This window comes from Lepisosteus oculatus, chromosome 6 (genome assembly GCF_040954835.1).
Source record: "Lepisosteus oculatus isolate fLepOcu1 chromosome 6, fLepOcu1.hap2, whole genome shotgun sequence".
NCBI lineage: Eukaryota > Metazoa > Chordata > Actinopteri > Semionotiformes > Lepisosteidae > Lepisosteus > Lepisosteus oculatus.
The window spans coordinates 10,181,900-10,201,277 of record NC_090701.1 but is presented as its reverse complement, the minus strand read 5'-3'; the positions used below and the strand labels follow the sequence as shown (position 1 = coordinate 10,201,277).

Genomic DNA, 19,378 nt, shown 5'->3' with positions numbered 1-19,378 from the left:
GCACTATCCTTGCATCTTCTCTCGTTACACTCCCTCCACCGCATCATTAACTTTGGAGCACCTCCCTGGCTCATTCCTCACAAATGTCAGCCCTGCTCTTATTGTCTTGTTGCCACAGCCCAACGACTGACACCAAATATCACTACTTGGCATTAATTAGGGTTTGACTCAACTACAGAATCCGGGACTGCTGTGGACATTCTATGATTTTTCTATAAATTTTTTTTGTCACAATACATTATGTAAAACTAAGCGCATGTAGTGTGTTCTATTATAAATAATTAAACATAGTACAAAACACTAGAAGAAAACAAAATCAAAACAAGAAAAAGTATGGTTGTTATTACCCCTCATTAGGGGCATTAGTAATGAGTCAATTAGTAACCAATAGCTCATGTGTGCATCATGTACATGTTTTCGGGGGATCTACTTCATGGATTGACCTAATTGATAGCTGGAGGTCGGACACGGCAAAGCAGGTTGTCTGGTAATTTGAATTTTGCAAGACCTTTCTTGTAGTTAATGTACAAGTGTGACGGAATTCTAAATTATATTCCGCTGTGCTGTCACTGAATCGGTGACCATGACAATGTCATGCAAAGCTATTAGCATTACATTAAAAATAGATGTGCTGAATGACACAGATGACGTCCTTTTTCTAGTTGCTAAGACAGAAGAAGCATCACAAGAAGTTATCAAGGTTAGTGTAGATGGTTGTGTTAATCCTCTTTGTCTCCTGGTGGTTCTTATGTAGGCTTATAAAATGCCACATTGAGTGAAGTCCATTAAATGGAAAAATGTTTTAAGAACGAGAAAAACAATGAATATATTACTTTATTTCTGCACTTTTTTTTGTCTAAATATGTTTTCCATTACTGCCTTGTTCATTTTAGTAGGTAGTGTCAGAGTAAAGCTTGTTTGCAGCATTTGCAGATTAAAAATTTCAGTGGAAATGCAAAATCACCACATCACCCACTCGCATGTTGGCTACAGTGACATGTCTCCCCTAGCAACAGACATTGCTGCAGTGACATGTCTCCCCTAGCAACAGACATTGCTGCAGTGGCTTCATATATCCTTCATGGAACAGCTGATCTGTAAGGCAAGACTGCAGAAGGCAAAACATTCATGTATCTGAAACAAAAAAAAACAACAAAATTCCTGTTTTTCAGTTTTATTTATTTCCATTGCACTTCAGTGTTTGGGGAGAATGTGTTTAACATTTTAAAATATCTTTTTTTCATTACAGTTTTATCTGTCTCTGGTACACACACATGAAAAGTGCTTTTCAAGACCTGTTTTTTGCAGGAAGTTTTATTTCTCTCAGAAGGAGTAACTCAGATAAAGCCAAAAACTGAAGAAAGGCCGGTAAACCAAGTAAAGTATTTGAACAGATTGTTATTTCAAGGGCAGAAGCAAGAGTTAGTAAAAGTAGAAAAAAAGAGCACCCGGACCACAAGGGGGAACCCAGGTGGTTGACTGGGTTGGCTGACTCGGCAGCCTCCAGGGCGTGAAAACATGAACACCCCTGACTCGCGGAGAGTCTCTTGCAAGGCGCTGCCTCGCAACTGGGAGATAGGCCCTCAGGTGTAGGGAAGGAAGAGGAATACGCCCCTGACTCGCTAAGAGGCGCTACCTTGCGACCAGGCGCTGCCCTCAGGGGATAGAAAGGAGGAGATAGCCCCTTGACTCACTGAGAGTGGCATGAGAGGCGCTACCTCACGACTGGGAACAAATCCCTCAAGGGGGAAGAGAAAGCATCCCTGACTGGAGGAATCACTCGGAGAGGCGCTGCCCGAGGGGTTGAGAATGAAGAGAAAGCTGCTCGAGAAGTCCCCTGACTCGCTGAGAGTCACTTTGAGACTCGAAGACTCTTTATATTAAGATCAGTCTGGACTGCATACCCTTGCTCATTAACATAATCATAAGATTAAATTAACTAAAAATAATAGATTTTGTAATTAAGTATATCCCCAAAACGAGACTTCAACAAAATTCGGGGAAGGAACAAAATACCACCCATTCCATAAACATGATCTAGTTTAAATGATTAATATGACTTTCTTGGATCTCTAATTTTAGTATAAAAATAACCCTAAGCCATGGTTAAATTAATGTTTGACATACAGTATCATATTTTTAAGGTTTAAATATGGATTTTATGAAAATAGATGAAAAAGAATATATGATGAATGTAACAAGGATTCATGATGAATAATTCTCCATTTACGCTTTTGAAATCCGTTCTATAATACAATATTTGACACCTAAGATTTTGCTATACGTTATAGAAAGAAAAAATTATAGAAAAGAAATTAAGTCAAATATTCTAATGGTTGAGGCGAATAATTGTCATCTCACATCTTATTCCTTAAGTTGCTTACATTATAAATCTCGCTGTACTGAAAAAGGCCCAGTCCTTATGGGACACTGTGAAGGCAGTTTGTTGAATTTTGACTTTTGTTTTTGTAAATTTATAGGTGATATCACAAAAATTCAAGATATTTTGTAAATTATGTAAAAATATTGTTAATTAGCATTCCAAAAATAAACACCATCACGGGGCAACCTAAATTTCTTACAACAGAATTAATGTTTTGATGCACAGGGCTCAACAGTTCCCTGAACTAGGCTGCCGTGATCGGTATGAGCTTAGCTTTACAGGAGAGAGGAGAAAACAAGCTTGGAAACAGCATAAAATATGCTGTGTGAGATTATTCTGACTTAATGGAAGAAAACAGATGGCAATACACTTGGTAAGATGTGTGACAGACTGATTAGAGAATCTGCAACTGTGCTTGATAATGAGGGGCAGATTTTTGCATATACTGTACTTGTAGGAAAAGTTAAGGAATATGTTGTTTAATTTCCATTTTAGGCATTAATACTGTACATGCTAGTAAAGGACAGGAGTGTATATTGTACTGTATGTGTTTAATAAAAAGCTGATTGTGAGGGGAGGTGCAATGTAGATTCTATCCTGGAACCAGTACCGTATGTATTATTTATACAGTAGATACATATGTGAATGAATAATCCTTCAAGTGCTATAGCTTCAATATGTTCTGATATAGTAAAGTCTAATAACTGCGAGCACAGACTTAATCAGGTTCTTGGACTTTTCCCTCAGCATTTTATTGAAGCTTGGAAAATAGCAGGAGAATTTAAATGCAGGTACTTTCTATCATATTTCGTTTCTAATGTTGCAAGGCTCAGCAAAAGGCAAAATCACTGAAACTGTGCTTTCGCAATCGACATATATCATCCAGTTTAATAAGAAGTAAAAGCATACATACATCTGGTCAATTAAAGATGTCTGGCATCTGGCCCATCACAGCAAAATGCTTCAAAGTCATCTGAAGGCTGAATAATTAAATAAAAATTGACTGAAGTGGAGATATTAAGTACCTCTGAGGGATCTCTTGCAAAGAAATAGGAGAGAGATAAAAACCTAGACATGTCCATTGCAGCTACATTCTTTCTTCCTTTCTTAAACTGTCACAACCATTATTAGAAGGTTTATCATTTCATATCTCTCCTAGATTTGTTATCAGAGATCTTCTCAATACTAAAGAAAAAGTTCTTTAAAAGTTTACTTTCTTCTTTATTACATTTCTTTAAAAGAATATGGTGTTTTGAAATAACACATACTCGTGGTATATATCATCTAATGCACCAGATGCAGCACAAAACAGTAAAAAATAAAAACTAGCCCATACTGTTCAGTATCTCAATAACACAGATACCTGTGATTTCAAATTCTCATATGCAGGACCGTGTCCGCGGACACACATAAAAGAGTAATTCTCAAATTTCTGTTGGTAGGATTTTGAAGAATTAATACTTAAAAAATTGTAACTTAACATTTCCCCATTATAGTCCTTTAAATCTGATTTCCTTGGTTCCTCCTTCTGATTATGTCAGTGAGTGACTGAACTGGGAGTTGGGGAGCGACTAGGGGGCTTGAGTAATATGCAGTATATAATGAGCACTGTGTTTGTTTGGTATAGCGTGGTTGTTTTTCTCATTTTACAGAAAGGGCATATACTGTAAAAACCCCAGCCAGAAGAGGTACAGGTTTATCCACTCTACCCTGAAGCCAGGACAGGGGAGGTACTGTACAATGGACCTTACTGTCTAGACTGAAGAGGCTGCAAGTGAGACAACTAAAGTACCGTGCAGAGCTTTTTCCTTCTTTTTGTCTCACTGTAGAGCGAAGTATGACTGAAAGGCCGGACTGAGCCAAGAGAAGAGATAGCTGGTGAGGTAGTTTTTGCGTTTTAAATGTGAGGATGGCTTGTTGGAATCTTTTTGGAATGTGCCAGGGATCGGAGAGAAACAGGACTGTGTGGCATGTATAGAGTGCTCCCTGGGATTATATTCTGGTTATTGGGGACTATGTTAATTTTTTTGTGTATGTCCCCTTTGAGACTATTATGTTAATTTTGTTTTAGAACTACTGTTATTTTAATTACTAGTGATTGTATCTACCTGTTTTCTGTTGGTTTGGGAGTACACTATGACTCTGGGGGATCTGATATCCAGTGCAGTCAGGAGGATCCTAACACCTTTAAAACTGCTAGGTGGTTTAGTCAGCATCAGGTCATGCCAGATGTCACTCTTGGGACATATACACAGTTGGTGTTGGGAGTAATGGAAATCTTGAGAGCCTACCTTGAAGTTAGTCCCTGTTTTCAAAGGAAGGCTCCATCAGGGATCCTTGAGGCTCAGAAAACACTTGATTAATGATGATTACCCTTCAAATCTGAGAATTGTTCAAGTTTGTTTCTCTTCTGGTGTTAAAAGATAAAAAATAACATAAATTGTTCACTCGGTTGTATCATAATCAGGGGACTTAAATGTAGAGCTATCAGAGGCTGACAGGGTATGAGTGCATAGCAGGGCTTTGCAGTTGTGCTGAGTAACCCCAATTGAACTGTGACTCACTGATATCTGATTTAGCTGTCTCCTGTTTGTCTGAACTTTATCTGACGATGAACCCCTGGTGCCTGAGTCTCAGATGATTTTCTTCAGTAGTGAAGTCTTCATTTCCCCTCTCTGACATTCAGTTTGCATTTTAAAATTTGATCATCTTGAGTTCTCTTTTAACATCACAGTTCTAATATTGTTATGTAGTGCAAAGTAACCAATGGAAAAATTTAAACAACTCATAAGAAAGTAACAAAAAAAGATCTTACTGGCAGGAAATGAAAAAGTTCCGCAATTATAAATTCAGTCCTTTAGTTAAAAAATATCAAAAGCTCGATATAAAAACAAAGATCAGTCAATGAAACATTTGAGAAATGAAGAACATTAATTTTCAGCAGCTAACAAGATAAATTAGTAGCATTTAGAACTCATAATCTGGAAAATTGATTCTGTTTTTTTTAACATTGGAACATTAACATCCAATCAAGTAGTATACACAGTATAAGCACTACACAATGTTTTGCATAAGTATTCAGGCATTTTGTTGATACGAAGGTGGCAGTCATGACTCCGTGAATCAGCAATTACTATTCGTTATGATGAAACTTACTTGATATATTCAAAACATAAAAACAAATAAACTTAGCCCTAAAGCAGCCTCGCATCTAAAGGAATCAAAAACACTTATTTCACTTGAACGTTCAGTCAAGTTCATTAGTCAAAATGTGATTGGAAACAAGCTGAAATGGCCCCTTCCCGTGGTCAGTAGGATGTTTGCTTCATTGCAAATTGATCTTGTTGTTCTGTGAGTCAGTTTTGTATTGGAATAAGACTTAGTATTTAGATTCTACTAAAAGTAGAGTTATTATCTGAGTGAAGTAGGGATAAGGTTACAGAATCTGTTGGAATGTTAGTCCATTTAATGTTAGGATTATGTTAGAAGTACTTGCAGTGGATATCAAAAGTCTACACACTCTTATTGAAATTTCAGCTTCGGTTGATGTAAAGGCTAAAATCATATCTGTCCTTTTTTCACCTATAATAAGATTTTGTAACTCACAGTATTTAAGCGAAAAACAAACATTTTTAGGAAAAATTATTTTGGTGTAATTTTGGTCTTGGTTTTAACTAATTATACCTCGAATTAAAAACCTTCACAACATTTGGCAAAATACAAAAAGCATTATCTTTGAACATTTAAATTTGGAATATACTGTATGCATAAGCATATCTTAATGCATAACATTTTTAAAGCTTGTGTGTCACGAAGAAAGCATGAAACTATAGTTAAAGGATGATATTTTTAAACATAAACATAATAATAAAATAGTATATAGTCTGACATTACCATGCGCATTACAGATAATATGATCATAATTAGTAGTGACTGAAAATGGTATTTGTTGTATGTTATACAGAAACAAAGGTGTTGTAAACCTGCTACTGTTGGTAAAGACGACAGCTTTTAAGTGCCTCGTATTCTCCCATTTCCAACCAACTACTGTAACTCTCACTGGACAGCAAGTTTTCCTAAAATTGCCAAGCACTCCACAAGGAAGAAGCGACATCATTAAGAAACATCTGTATTTTAACAGCACAAGAACTAGAAATGTTCAAGGTCAAATGCTGACATGTGCTGTGGGCCTTATGTACAGATGTGCTTTTTGCCCCTTTCTCATTCAGCCCAAAAGGTTCTGTTAAGCTTCTGTACTGCTGTCACTGTTCCTGTGGTTCATTCGTGAGGTCTGTCTCGTGGCTTCACAATTCACAGAAGAAAGTGGTCTCCCATGGAGGCTCACACTGCAACATCATGATCTGTACACTGCCTGACTGCTAAAGCACATCAAATCAATCTATCTTTTATTCACTTCGGCCATTTTGATATTTTCAATCAAAGCAAAATGAGTAGCTACTGTAAGAATATTTCTCCTTACCAAATTAAACAAAACAGTTCTTGGTACTTCATTGCATGTATTAAGTCTATTCAGATATATTCTGACTGGTAATTCCTAACCCCTTACCCACCTTTCTCTAGATGTCATTTATTGTAGTCTACAATAGACAGCTTTGGTGACCTATGACCTTTGTTGTGTCAAGGGCCTCATTTGAACAGAAGGCAAAATTCTGAAGTTACACTGTTTAAATCACCTGATCTGATTTATGAACGTCATTCAAGTTGTACTTTGACCTTTGAATGTCCTGATATCAATTAAAACAGGCCCAAACTATTCATTATATGGGACTTACATAAATGAATTGTTGACCTTTTGTGTGTTCCTTAGGAGTTGCGTGCCAAGTCCAATTAAGCTGGCAGATCACGGCCTTTATAAAGACGAATAGTGCACCACAACAAATTCATGCCCTAACAGAAGTTTTTCGACTCCATTAAATAGAGCGTCCCATGAAATGGATGGTATAAATCTAATCTTCCAGGTAAAAAAAAAGAAGAGATTTTGTAAGGATGCAATACTTGTGTTTTTGTCATTTGTCACATGTTAAAATTTACTATGGACTATGATACTTACATATGAGAACTAAGAAGTATTCAGAAAATCAAATTGAAATATATTAAAAAGTATGTGAAGATGTAGGGCAAACCTAGATAAAGTAGTTCAAGTACGTAGCTGCGTCAGCGTGCATAGGCTGCAAAGCAACAAGGTTTATTCCATGCTGAAAAGAAGAAAGGAAACACAACATTTCGGCTGTGGAGCCTTCTTCAGGTGTGTCAAACCTAGATAAATGCTGCTTGCCTATATATAAGGATAAATGACAAGATTGTATTGAATTTACCCTAACTGGAACTCATTTCAACAGTGCGGTTCTTATTTCATGCTGTTTAAAGTGTTTCAGATAAAGAAAAAAAAAACCTTTTTGACACTGTCTTGAAACATTTATGCTCACCAAGACCATTGGCAACAAAGATATAAGACGTATCAAGGGAGAGTTTTTGCATTTTTAAACTTTGTGTTGCATATTGTGACACTGAAAAGATTCAAATTAAAGTACTTAACAAATATTAAAGGTGATTAAATGTATCAACCCCATGCTTCTCATTATTTTCTCATTCTGAGCTAATTATATCCTTCAAAGAAACTGAATGATGTGTGTCTCTAATTGAAATTATATATGTGGAGTCCATCTGGCTTGTACACTAGCTTTCTGATAATAAAGAAGATTAATGCAGAGGTTGCTTAAACAGGAACTGTGATTGATAGGAAACGTTATGACCTCTGTAATTTCCACATTGTGGTGCAAACGATGTTAAATATTAACATTATTTTTATGAACATTAAAATATAAGTTTTGCAATGGGGAACTCCAATCTAAAAAAATATTTTACATATCTTTGGCATCAATATGCTTAAAGAGTCTTTCACGTGCTTGCACTGATACAGTATATACAGTACAGTATATACTGTAAACTGTATTATAAAATATATTTTTATAACAAAAACCTTCCACAATGTGAGAGGTTTTCACAGTTTTATTCCTAATAATAGGTTATTAATTAAACAAAGACAGCTGTCTGAAATACATTTTGCATTTACAGTGAAAAGAAGTGCAAAGGATTTTAAAATATTTTAGATTTTAGCAAAGATACAGGTTGCAGGCACAGGAGATATGATCTTTACCCAAATCCCTATCATTGATTTGTTTGTATAAGCAAATATGGGTAGGCTGCATGTATTAAATAAGATTAGTGCATTCGATGAATGAGTTTCCAGTGTGGTTGTACCTGCTGTGTGCTCCTCCCAAGATAAAGGGATGGGCTTTAAAACAGGTGAATGCAGACAATCTTGCATGAACGCTTTAAAATAATCAAAATAGAATGATTATTGAATAGTGAAAGGATGGGGTCATGCCAGCTTACTCTTTTCAAAGCACCACTGAAAGCAGGGGAACAGCTGCAGTTGTTCTTGTTATCGGAGCATACTGTGTGTGTGCATGTCTGGCTTGGTGGCGTGACATTTCTTGAGGTGCTAAGTCATTCATGGTCATATAAAAGAAATGACAGCTCAGCTACATTTATACGATGCCGGTGGAAAGGAACTTCAGCGTGCAGTAGGGCAGCTTTGTCTAGATGCCTGGGCTTAACAGATTTAGACTAGCCACAGGGCTTGAAGCAGAAAATGGTGTCTTTTGGGAGTATGCTCTAGTGGGCTAGCTACTTCTTTGGAGGGCTGACTCTGAATCTTAAGAAAGCTGTTGCTGCTGAACGCTACATTCCTCCAGCCACTCCTCGGTAGAGTTTTGCAGTAATGTGATAATGCGTGACACAGCTCATATGTAGAGAACTGCCTTGCAATTTTCATTTTAATTAAAAAAAAATGTTGTGCAACACACACACATCCTACTGTATCTTTATACTGTACATGTGTTGTGTGACTATACTGTATATGTCAATCATGTTAAAATGTGCTTTCAATTTCTAGCTCACATTTCTCTTACTGCTTGACCCATTTGGAAGCAATTACTTTAAGTACAGTTAAGCATTGCAAATTGAATAAAAAAACACTTTGTAAATCGTAGTTTATTTTTTTTAATTTTGAGCTGAATAAAGACCACTAGGCAGAAGCCGAGCGAGGCATCGACTCTGAAAAATCAAATGGTTCTTTGGCTACTAGAGGCACAATACATATTCATGAATTTTATTAATATTTAGCTTGCAGCACCTCAACAACTGATTTTAATAATTGTGTAATCAGTAATTACTTCAAAAAGACAACTTATTTTTCTGTGCAAAATATTGACTGCTGGCTTTCTTAAATATATTTAACATAAACAGAGCCCAGTAATCAAAATCTGTTGATATAATCATAAAAACAATGCAAAATTATTCCAATTAAGACCCATTTTGTTAAGGTCCAAATGATTTATACACATTTTTCACATTAATTATTGTAATCTAATTTCAGTGCTCAGACTGAACACTTTGAGGGTGGATAGTGGTTAAATGTCAGCAAGAACTGTAAAGGAATTAAAATGTGATAATTTTGTAAATATCCACTTGCTCACACTAACAAAAAATGCGTTAAGGTACACAAAATTATTTTGACAAATCCCACAGTTAGTTGAACTTATTAGCTGAAGAAGACAGGGGGGCCTTTCTGGCCATCACTGATTCTAAAGGAGAAGACTCAACAATAAGTTGGTGTGTTGCTCATGAAAAACCTGATAAGATAAAACATAGCCAGCATCAGGTGTGTGGCTTAGCAAAAACTGCAAAATTGAGCTAAATTGCATTCTAGAGGAAACATAAAAAAATAACTTTGCTGCATTTCAGATGCATCCTAAAGCACAGGAAATACATTAAGAAATGTCCAGGTGTTATTCAAATGCTAACCCTAACCCTAGCTTGGCAACTTCTAGATCACATATCATTAACCTCACCTAAAAAACCTGTGCTTAAACGTTGACCTAAATGACTCCAAACTGGTCAGAAATATTTCAATGACCAGTTTTCAGTATAGGTGCACTGAATCTGCTTCAAATTTTCAAGCTTTTTGTTTTTTCATTACCGGCTGCTGAAAAGACATACTGTACAATAAGCTTTTGCCGTTGACAGGTCTGCATTGTATTTACCACTAAAGTTTGGCCTATTAAATCATTTTATTTGGTTTTAAAAGCAAGAAATAAGAGGGTTTAGCACATAGAAAACATAGTTTCAAACATTTGATTACTAACCATTCTCGAACACCAGGCACATGGCTTGGCAAAAAATGTAAAATTGGGCTAAATTTCGTTCTTGAGGAAACATCAAAACAACAACTTACCTGCATTTCAAATGTCTCCTAAAGCAGAGGAAATGCATCAGAAAATGTCCAGGTGTTGTTCAAACTTTAACCCTAACCCTAGTGCGGGAACTTCTAGAACATATATTTAAACCTTTTCTCACAGATAATTGCATGTTATAAGTTGCCAAAATGACTCCAAATTAGACATTTAAATGGACTGCTTTCAGTATTTGCAATGAACCTGCGGCTGATATGGTGTATACAATAAGAATGCTCTGTGCTGTTTACAGGTCAGTATTGTAATTACCACTAACAATTGGCTAAATATATGATTTTGTTTGGTTTGAAAAGCAAAAGAGAAGAGAGTTAAACATGTAGAAAATGTATTTTCAAGCATCTGATTTTTGACCATTTTTTACCATGAGGCGCACAGCTCATCAAGCCTTGCAAAATTGGGCTAAATTTCTCTCTTGAGCAAAATACAAAACAGTTTTCCTGATTTTGAAATTCATCCTCAAGCAAAAAAAATAATTGCATAGGTGCTCTTCAATTCGTAACCCTAACCCTAGCCCAGGAATATCTAGAGCATACAGTGTATTAGAAACCTTTCCTAAATTTACTGTGTTAAAAAGGTTATGCAAATAACTCCAACCTAGTCTGAAATTTTTAAAGGAACAATTTTTTAGTGTTTTTAATGTATCTGCACTGAATCTGGTTAAAATGTCTAGTATTTCTTTTTGTAACCTGCTCCTGATAAGGCATATAAAATTAGCAGGCCTTGTGATGTTTACAGGTCAGTATTACAATTACCAGTAACGTTTGACAAAATGTAACATCTTTGGTTGGTTTTAAAAGCAAACATTTTTTTTGACTGACAGGAGCACGGCATTTGCAATCCCTGATGTTTTTTTTTAAACTATAGATGAATATTTCATACCAGATAATGTGAAGACCGCTGTACAGAGAGACAAAAATGCTTGGAACACAATTTAATTCCCCCATGTTTTCTAATCTTGTGCACTGTTACACAATTACAGTCTTGCAAGGAAGACACAGTAGTAATGAAACACTGATTTTTCCCTAATTTTTACTTCATTGGATATAAATACATGTTACTATACAATACACACTCCTGCATTAGCATTTAGGTGCATTACCTCCTGCACTGAATCTGCTTGTTTTCATTGTGGCTCAGTGGTACCATCTTCCTGACATTTGCTGTATGGGTGTGATTTTTTTAAAAACCACCTTGAATGGTTCTGCAAAATGGTGATATCACCTGCAGCATTTAAATGACCATCACCTAAAGCAAGGTCTCGTTTTCCAAGATACCAAATGGAAGCTCACTTTAAGACACTCCCACTCCCATGTCAGACTTTTTCTGTAAAAGGATGGTTCACCGCCTGTTTTTATCCAAGTGCACTGCTGCTAAATTCCTGGACTTGTGATTCGTCTGTATAGGCAGCTGTGATCCAGTGCTGCACAGGATGGTGATGCATTAATGACCCTAGCCAAGAAAATGATGCCTTTCATGTGCTGAAGTTAACAAGGAGTATCTTCTAGCGAGTTTGTGAAAGAGCTGATGGACTGTATATTTGACCCTGAGTCCTATTTCTGCAGCTACTAGGCTGTCAAAAGGTTCTTTCCCAACTTTTGTCACATGATGTAATGCTCGACTGGTTTCCTAGGTGATGCTTGAAATGCTGTTGTCATGGTATCATATGATTGATGATGTCATGCAAGAGTATCCAAGAGAATTTGAAGCATCTGTCTCATTCAAAGTTTCCTGCTATATGAACTCTAGTAAACGGTGAAATATATTAGAGACTATTTGTAAGTTGTATTTTAACAGCAGATTTGATGTTTCTATTAGTCACAGTCACCATTTATATCCTTAAATCCAGAGCACTCTGGGTATTGGTCTGTTCCATTATTAGCAGGACTGTGGTTTTATTCTTCGTGGGTGCTGTTTTTTACAATAAAAAATGAGAATAAACAACTGAGATTTAACATATACTGTATATAAAAATCCTACTTCCACAATTTTCTAAAAGATTCGATAAGTTTAATAGTTTCTTTAAATCTAAACATAATAGAAGATTTACTTTAGATAGATAGATAATACTTTATTAATCCCGTAGGGAAATTTATCATCTCCATCAAAGCCCATTATTTTTATCTGCTCCATTATGGTTAATAATAGGGTTGTGTTTATTTAAAACTGAGCATGATAAATGAAGACAGACCTGCTGGTAATTTTCTTTCCTATATACTGTGGATTTACACAGGTATATCTGCTAAAGTTAGTTTCTTTCACTTTTTTCATTAACCAGATACCATACAGGCAATTAAATGTTATTTCTCTAATTCTTACTATCATTTACATAGATATACTGTACAACCCAAGTAGGGTGACAGGAAAAAACCTAGGTATTGATACACCATTGGTAACAGAAGTTCAGATGAACATTTGTGCTGATATTCTGATTAGGCCATGTTTGAATCTCATTATGTAAAACCTGAATAAACATATTGTAATTGTCCTCCTTAATAAGTCATATACTGTATCTAGGATGTAAAAGTACATTGTAACATTCTTAAGAACAAAATAAAAACATTAATAACATATAACTTAATGGATTTTTACATTGTACATGAAAAGAAAAAATATTACATTTATATTTTCGGTTATGTATTTGTGAAAATGCGTCATGTAATCACAAACTAAGGGAATGGGTTGTAGTTTCAAATCATTTGCATTTGAATGTTAAAGCTAGTTATCTGCTCTGCTAACATGTTTGCATTATAAGAATGTATTTATGTTTTCTAGACGTTCACAGCAAACATGCTTGAACAGAAGAAAGGTGCATTTTGCCTTGTTAGCCTGTGACGGTAGTTAGCCACCATATCGTCTTCATGAGGAAATGGCAGAAGGAGATGTTCAGTTTGTACATTGCAGCTAAAAATAAATTCCCTGCACCATGCTGAAAGACATCCACATAGGAAGAGCACAGGAACCACTCTCTATGTTGTATTCTTGCAATCCCTAGATAACTGTTAACAGCAAATTATAGACAAATAGGTCAGGCATGTGAATGCTGTCCATGCACACATACCTGCCTGCCCTTTTGAACACTCCTGACTGGGGGCTGGAGGAAGAAAAGGTTTTTTGCAGCAGGGGAGGGTGACTGAAGTCAAAGTGTCATGGTGCCTGGGGGGCTTATATGACATTTGAAGATATCCAACAGGAGATCTGACCTTGCTTTTACCTCACATCTAACAGCAATGACTTCTGAAGCTGCGAAGCTGCAACTTGGTCATTTGTACAAGCTTTGTGTTTGAGTTTTCAAATTTCTCTGCCACCTTTCACAGATCACCTTTTGCTAATATACCACACTTTTGCATCTAAGCCTTGGTTTCACAGTTCTTCCAAACTGTGGGGGGAAAAAAATGAACAATAATCGTTAAGCTCCTCAGAATGCATCGGTTTTGTGGTGAGACTTACAGAATAACCTCACCGTTTGGATCAGAAAGAATAAGGGATGCTACTTCTAAATCTCACTGTAGCTTTCCTTCATCGATCAGATAGATTTCTGGTCAGTGAACAACGAAATTACAAGGAGTCTCTGTGGCACGTTGCGATTAGCTACAGCTGTTTGCTGTCGTGCTGCAAGTAAAATGTCTATCCCATTCCCCCCTCCCCAGCCCCCAGCCTCCCTCTAAATGTTAAAGCAAACCGGGTTGTTTGGACTTAAAATAGATAGTTTTGATAGAATTGTTATAATTTTCTCTTCAAAGCTGTCTTGCACACTTCATTTCAGCCACCTGCTCTAGCTACTGCACATATTACTCAGTCTCGGGGGAGTCTCTGAATTTCATTGGCCTGCTGCGTCACCATGGCAACCACATTCCCTGTGCTGCTGTATGATTTAGGCATTGGTTAACAGCTCTTCGGAGGTTGGCTAGTTTGATACGCAAGTTCTCCAAAGCACCAGGAGCCCTGAGATATCAGACCTTAATAAATGCTTTTGGGGGGTATATTTAGAGGAGCCTTTTTCTTTTAAGTAAGGCGGTGAAGTTGAATTAATAGCAATACAGAAAGAGAGGGGAAAAGAAAAAAAATTAACATCCTATTGCAATATTACTTTTGACAATCTATAAATAAATTCTAAAATGGGAGATGACGTTAAAATTGCCTGATCTTTTGGGAATAATGAGATGTGTCATGCTTTTAAGTCAGTGCCCCTGTAAGATGCAAGCCACAACTGATTTCCATTTGTGTGGTCACACGATTTCATTTCTCGCACGTTTTCTTTGATAGAATTCTGTCAAATTTATTTAATTTATTTATAGGCTCCTTGAATTTGGATGTGTTCTCTGACATATTATGCTGTAGAATGGATGTTGGAAATGTTTCCTTCTATTGCTTTGGGATTTGTTTAGATAGAGTGTTAAGATATAGTAATTTAATTAAATTATTCCTAAAATATTTCACAGAACCCTGTGCAAATACAGTATTTGGTGTTCTCTAGCACACCCTATTGGCTCTATCCTTTAGAGAATCCTATAGAATAGAGCAGAATCTTGGAATATGCAAAAGAATTCTAGAATATAACTATGAATACTACAGAACACTCAAAAATTGTATTCAGTGGAGACCTTTATAGCTAATGATATTCTCTATTATACACAATCCTTACATATACATGTATAACACAGAGGTTCCATAATGTCCATACATGGCAGAAATTAATTATGTGTTGCATAGTTTATGCATTTATATTTTATCTTTTTGTAAAAACAAATGTATACTTTACATTTAATAATGCATTTTATATATAGTATGCTCTACAAATCATCACACAGACGTAATGAAAAATTGCACTAGAGCAAATTCATTATGGCCCAGTGGCTTAGTATAGAGAGCGAAAATCCAGAGCCCAAAAGCTATAGAATGCTGGTCAAATTGCAGGATGTTAGAAAAAATGAAGACAAACATTACAAAACTGTGATAGTTCTGGGAATGGAATATAATGGGAAAAGAGGAATGCAGAAGGATGTGTAGTAAATACCATCAGCAGTTTTTGTTTAATTTTGTAAAATGTGCTAAAATATTATATGTAGTGGTTCATAAAAACAAAAAGTGAGAAATAAAATCAAATTAAAAGTTATCACATTTAATGAACCTACAATAAACATACAATAATAGTCATTTATTTGGCTGTGGAATTACCATATAGTTATTTTTCATTATGCAAAAAGGGAAAATTATTTTACAACAATTTAATATGAAAAGTGCAAAATAATTTTGAATATATACAGTACAGTACACATTGGCGATTAGAAAATGTGTAACTTTGTCCTTTGCTGCTTGTAATGAAAAATATTCAAAGGGAATAAAAGGAAAAAATTAGCAAAGAAAGTGGAAAAGGCCAGGCAAATTAGTTTGTGCGCCTTTCCCTTGGTTACAATTACTAAAACTAAAGCAATTATATTACACTGTGAATTCCCACATAGCCCCACACAGAAATATCAAAATGAAAACTTTTAATGGACACTTATGAGACTGTAAAAAATACCATAATCACTGAACTGGAATGAGGAAAGCATTTACAGTAAGTCACCAAAGGAGATGATAACATTCTTATTTTTTTTGTTTTTCTCTGATGGTTTTTGGCTGCGTCTCTCAAGAGTACTGTCAAATACCTTTAATACAAAAAAGAAGCGTTCATTTCAGGCAGTAAAGTCAGCATCTATAATGCATTTCATTGAACTTCAATTTAATTTTCCAGTTAAAGAAATTGCAGGCTTTGTTCAGGGTCCAGGGAAATGTACTGTACCTGTGGAGTTGGGACTTATTACGCTTTTCTGAAGATCACATTGCTGCCCTGTAATTTTGAACTCTCGAAAGACAGACTGAACATTCCTAAAAATAGGTTACATAATTGCAATAAACTACATTGGGAGAGTACTTACTCAATTTTGTTTCATTGAAATGTGAACTGTGCCTATGCCAGTACACCTGATCTGTAAATTGTGGAGTAAAATTATTAATAGGCTTCACATCCTGGTTGTGATATTTTGGGAATGTTCATTTTTTTCACCTCATTTACTAATGAAGAGTGTCATCATTAGGAGATTCTCCTTAAGCTTTGGTCCAATTTAACTCCGCACTGAAAGCTGGAGCTGCGTGTTTCTGGCTGGGGGTTCAAAGCTTTCAGAAGAGATCTGAAATGATATCTGAGCTGATGGATCAGAGTAAAATACATCATCTGTCTTTCTTTTAAATGAAGCTAGTACACTTTTTAAGTTTTGAGCAGAATATTTTAAAAATTATTATCCATCCATTTTCAAACAGCTTCTTTCAATTCAGGGTTGGGGGAGGGGGGGGGGAACTGGAAGCCATTCCAGAAAGCAACAGACACAAGGCAGGGTAAACCCCAAACAGGATGCCAGGACTGACAAGCAGACATGCACGTAAGGGCCAGTTTTCCCGCAAGCCATTTAATCTGTAAACTCCATGCAGATAGCTCCTCAGGTATTAAAGCCAGAATTCCAATGCTGCAAGCTAGCAAAACCACTGCATCACCATAATGTTATTATGATATTTCATATTCAACGAAAAAATACATTTACAGTACCTATGGTTTGCATTGTTTCTTCAATGGCATTCTGAGCTTCCATTTATTAACTGACATTGTGACTGAGAGCACATCCTCTGCATTCCTAAAAGGTATCTTGCTCATTTCTGTGAGATATATGTAGGGTCACCTAAAACCATATTCTGGTTATATGGTTAGGTGGCTGAGCCTTTTTTTTCTTTTTCTGCCTTGTTTACACTCCTCCTCACAAAATGACTTTGACAGAAACCATCAATAATGCATGGGCCCGTTTTCTACTCAGAGTTAACTGTTTTTTATGAAATCACTACCCAATCTCTGATATTACTTAAAATTATACATTTAGTATAGCAGTATTAGAGTGATAAGAAATTATTAATTGAAATATATCATGGTACATGTAAGAAGTGACTTATATGCCAAATGTCTATACTGTATGTTACCTTGATTCAAAACCAATGCGCAACGTCAGTATGGCTCTGTTTTTATCATTCCTTTACCTGAAATTGTATGAAAGGGATTTCCTTGCACTTATGTGATCCTCTTTTACATTTCATAAGACCTTTGTCTTTTGCCTCACAAACAGTGAGTTCTCCAGGAAGGAAGTAGTGGACCCTCTCCATCCGCCTTTCCTCATCCAAATCCCTGGCAGAACACCAGCAGTGGCCCAGGGAAAGAGAATGGAGGCTGTGGAAAAAGAAAAATAGTCTGTAGTCCACTTTATTCTGCAGAATGATGGAATGTCAGCTGCCAAGAAAGATAGTCCAGAATGATAAGATATCAGCAGTGAAACCTCTGACACTATCCTGACTTGGTGTACCATGATAGGAGGAAATACCAGATAGAAGGAGAAAAACTACAGTTCCCACAACTCTTGAGTTCCACTGCACAGGAAAAGGGTCAGCAGGAGTGTATAAACCAGTAAGGCATCTGTAATCCTTTGCAGCGTCAGGGCAATGATGAGGGCAGGACAACCAGACTAAGAGCCTGGAGAAAGAGGATCAGGCTGAGAGGGCTGGGGAGTCTGGCATTAGGCCTGATAGCGAAAAGAGAGTTAGCTTGGTGGTTACTTGTAACAAAAATATACAATGTATTTTTTGTCATGGGTCTGATTTCTGAAATATAATAATTTATTGTCTTGCCATTTGTTAATATCAGATCCTATGGCTGGAGATTTTGTGCTGTTCTTCATTGTTGTTCCAATATTATACTGAATTGTCTCACAGCTCACAGACCTGAGATGCCAGTTTTTAAACTTTAATTTACCAGAATGAAAAATAATTTGGAAACTATTTTCATTACAGGGCATATGAGAAAAGTATAATATTACTTACTCTTTTTGTTGACTTTTTTCTTACCATTTGCCTTAGGGACACTTGGGACCTCTGGAAGTTATGCTGAAGTCATTAAATAAATGTGTGTTTAGTTATTGAAAAACAACCTTTTGCCCCAGCTGCCTAGAAACATGTGATATGTTCAGTTTGAAAGTATTGCACTAGTCCTACAATAGAAAGCTCTTTGAATTTATCCCTCCCTTGAAAGTCTGGTGTTGTGGTAATTAGTGATGCTGTCTCAGAGATCTTGGTTCTTAGATTCCAATCTACAGTGGAGTGCATTCATGGTGGAATTTGACTCTAGGTTTTCCCTGTGTACATGTGTGTGCATGTTCTCTGAAGGCCTCTTTGCTTGCAGCATGTGTTACAAGTTCTGTACTTTTTTCTTTGCTAGAAATAAGCAGGTTTCTAATAAAGGATATTAAGCATGTGGATTTTTTTTCTGACATAATCTAAAGGAATAACTCAACTTTTTATAAAGCTGGAATAACAAAAAAAATGGTTTCTTGATCAAAGCCCTTGATCATAAAGCTGAAGGCACACCCTCAATAAAATCTGAATAATAGATAAAATATTTCTTTGTATTCAAGGTTTCATAGCAAGACAATAATCAGTGTACCTCTCATACTGCCTGTCAGAAATAATAGTGCAAATTACCACTTTTTCCAGTCATGTGGTCTTTTAAAAAATGTTTAGGTCTATATTTTATGATTAGACACATTAAAGACATGGAAGACATAGGGCACAACTAATGATGATA

At 36.1% G+C, this 19,378-nt stretch overlaps 1 long non-coding RNA gene across 1 annotated transcript; it reads left to right on the top strand.

Annotated features, from left to right (window-relative positions):
- Positions 1–4,048: 4,048 nt before the first annotated feature.
- On the top strand, positions 4,049–18,422 carry LOC107078311 (uncharacterized). Its single transcript, XR_001479249.2, has 3 exons — positions 4,049–4,113; positions 4,213–4,261; positions 17,871–18,422. It is a non-coding gene; the product is annotated as an uncharacterized lncRNA (long non-coding RNA).
- Positions 18,423–19,378: the final 956 nt, after the last annotated feature.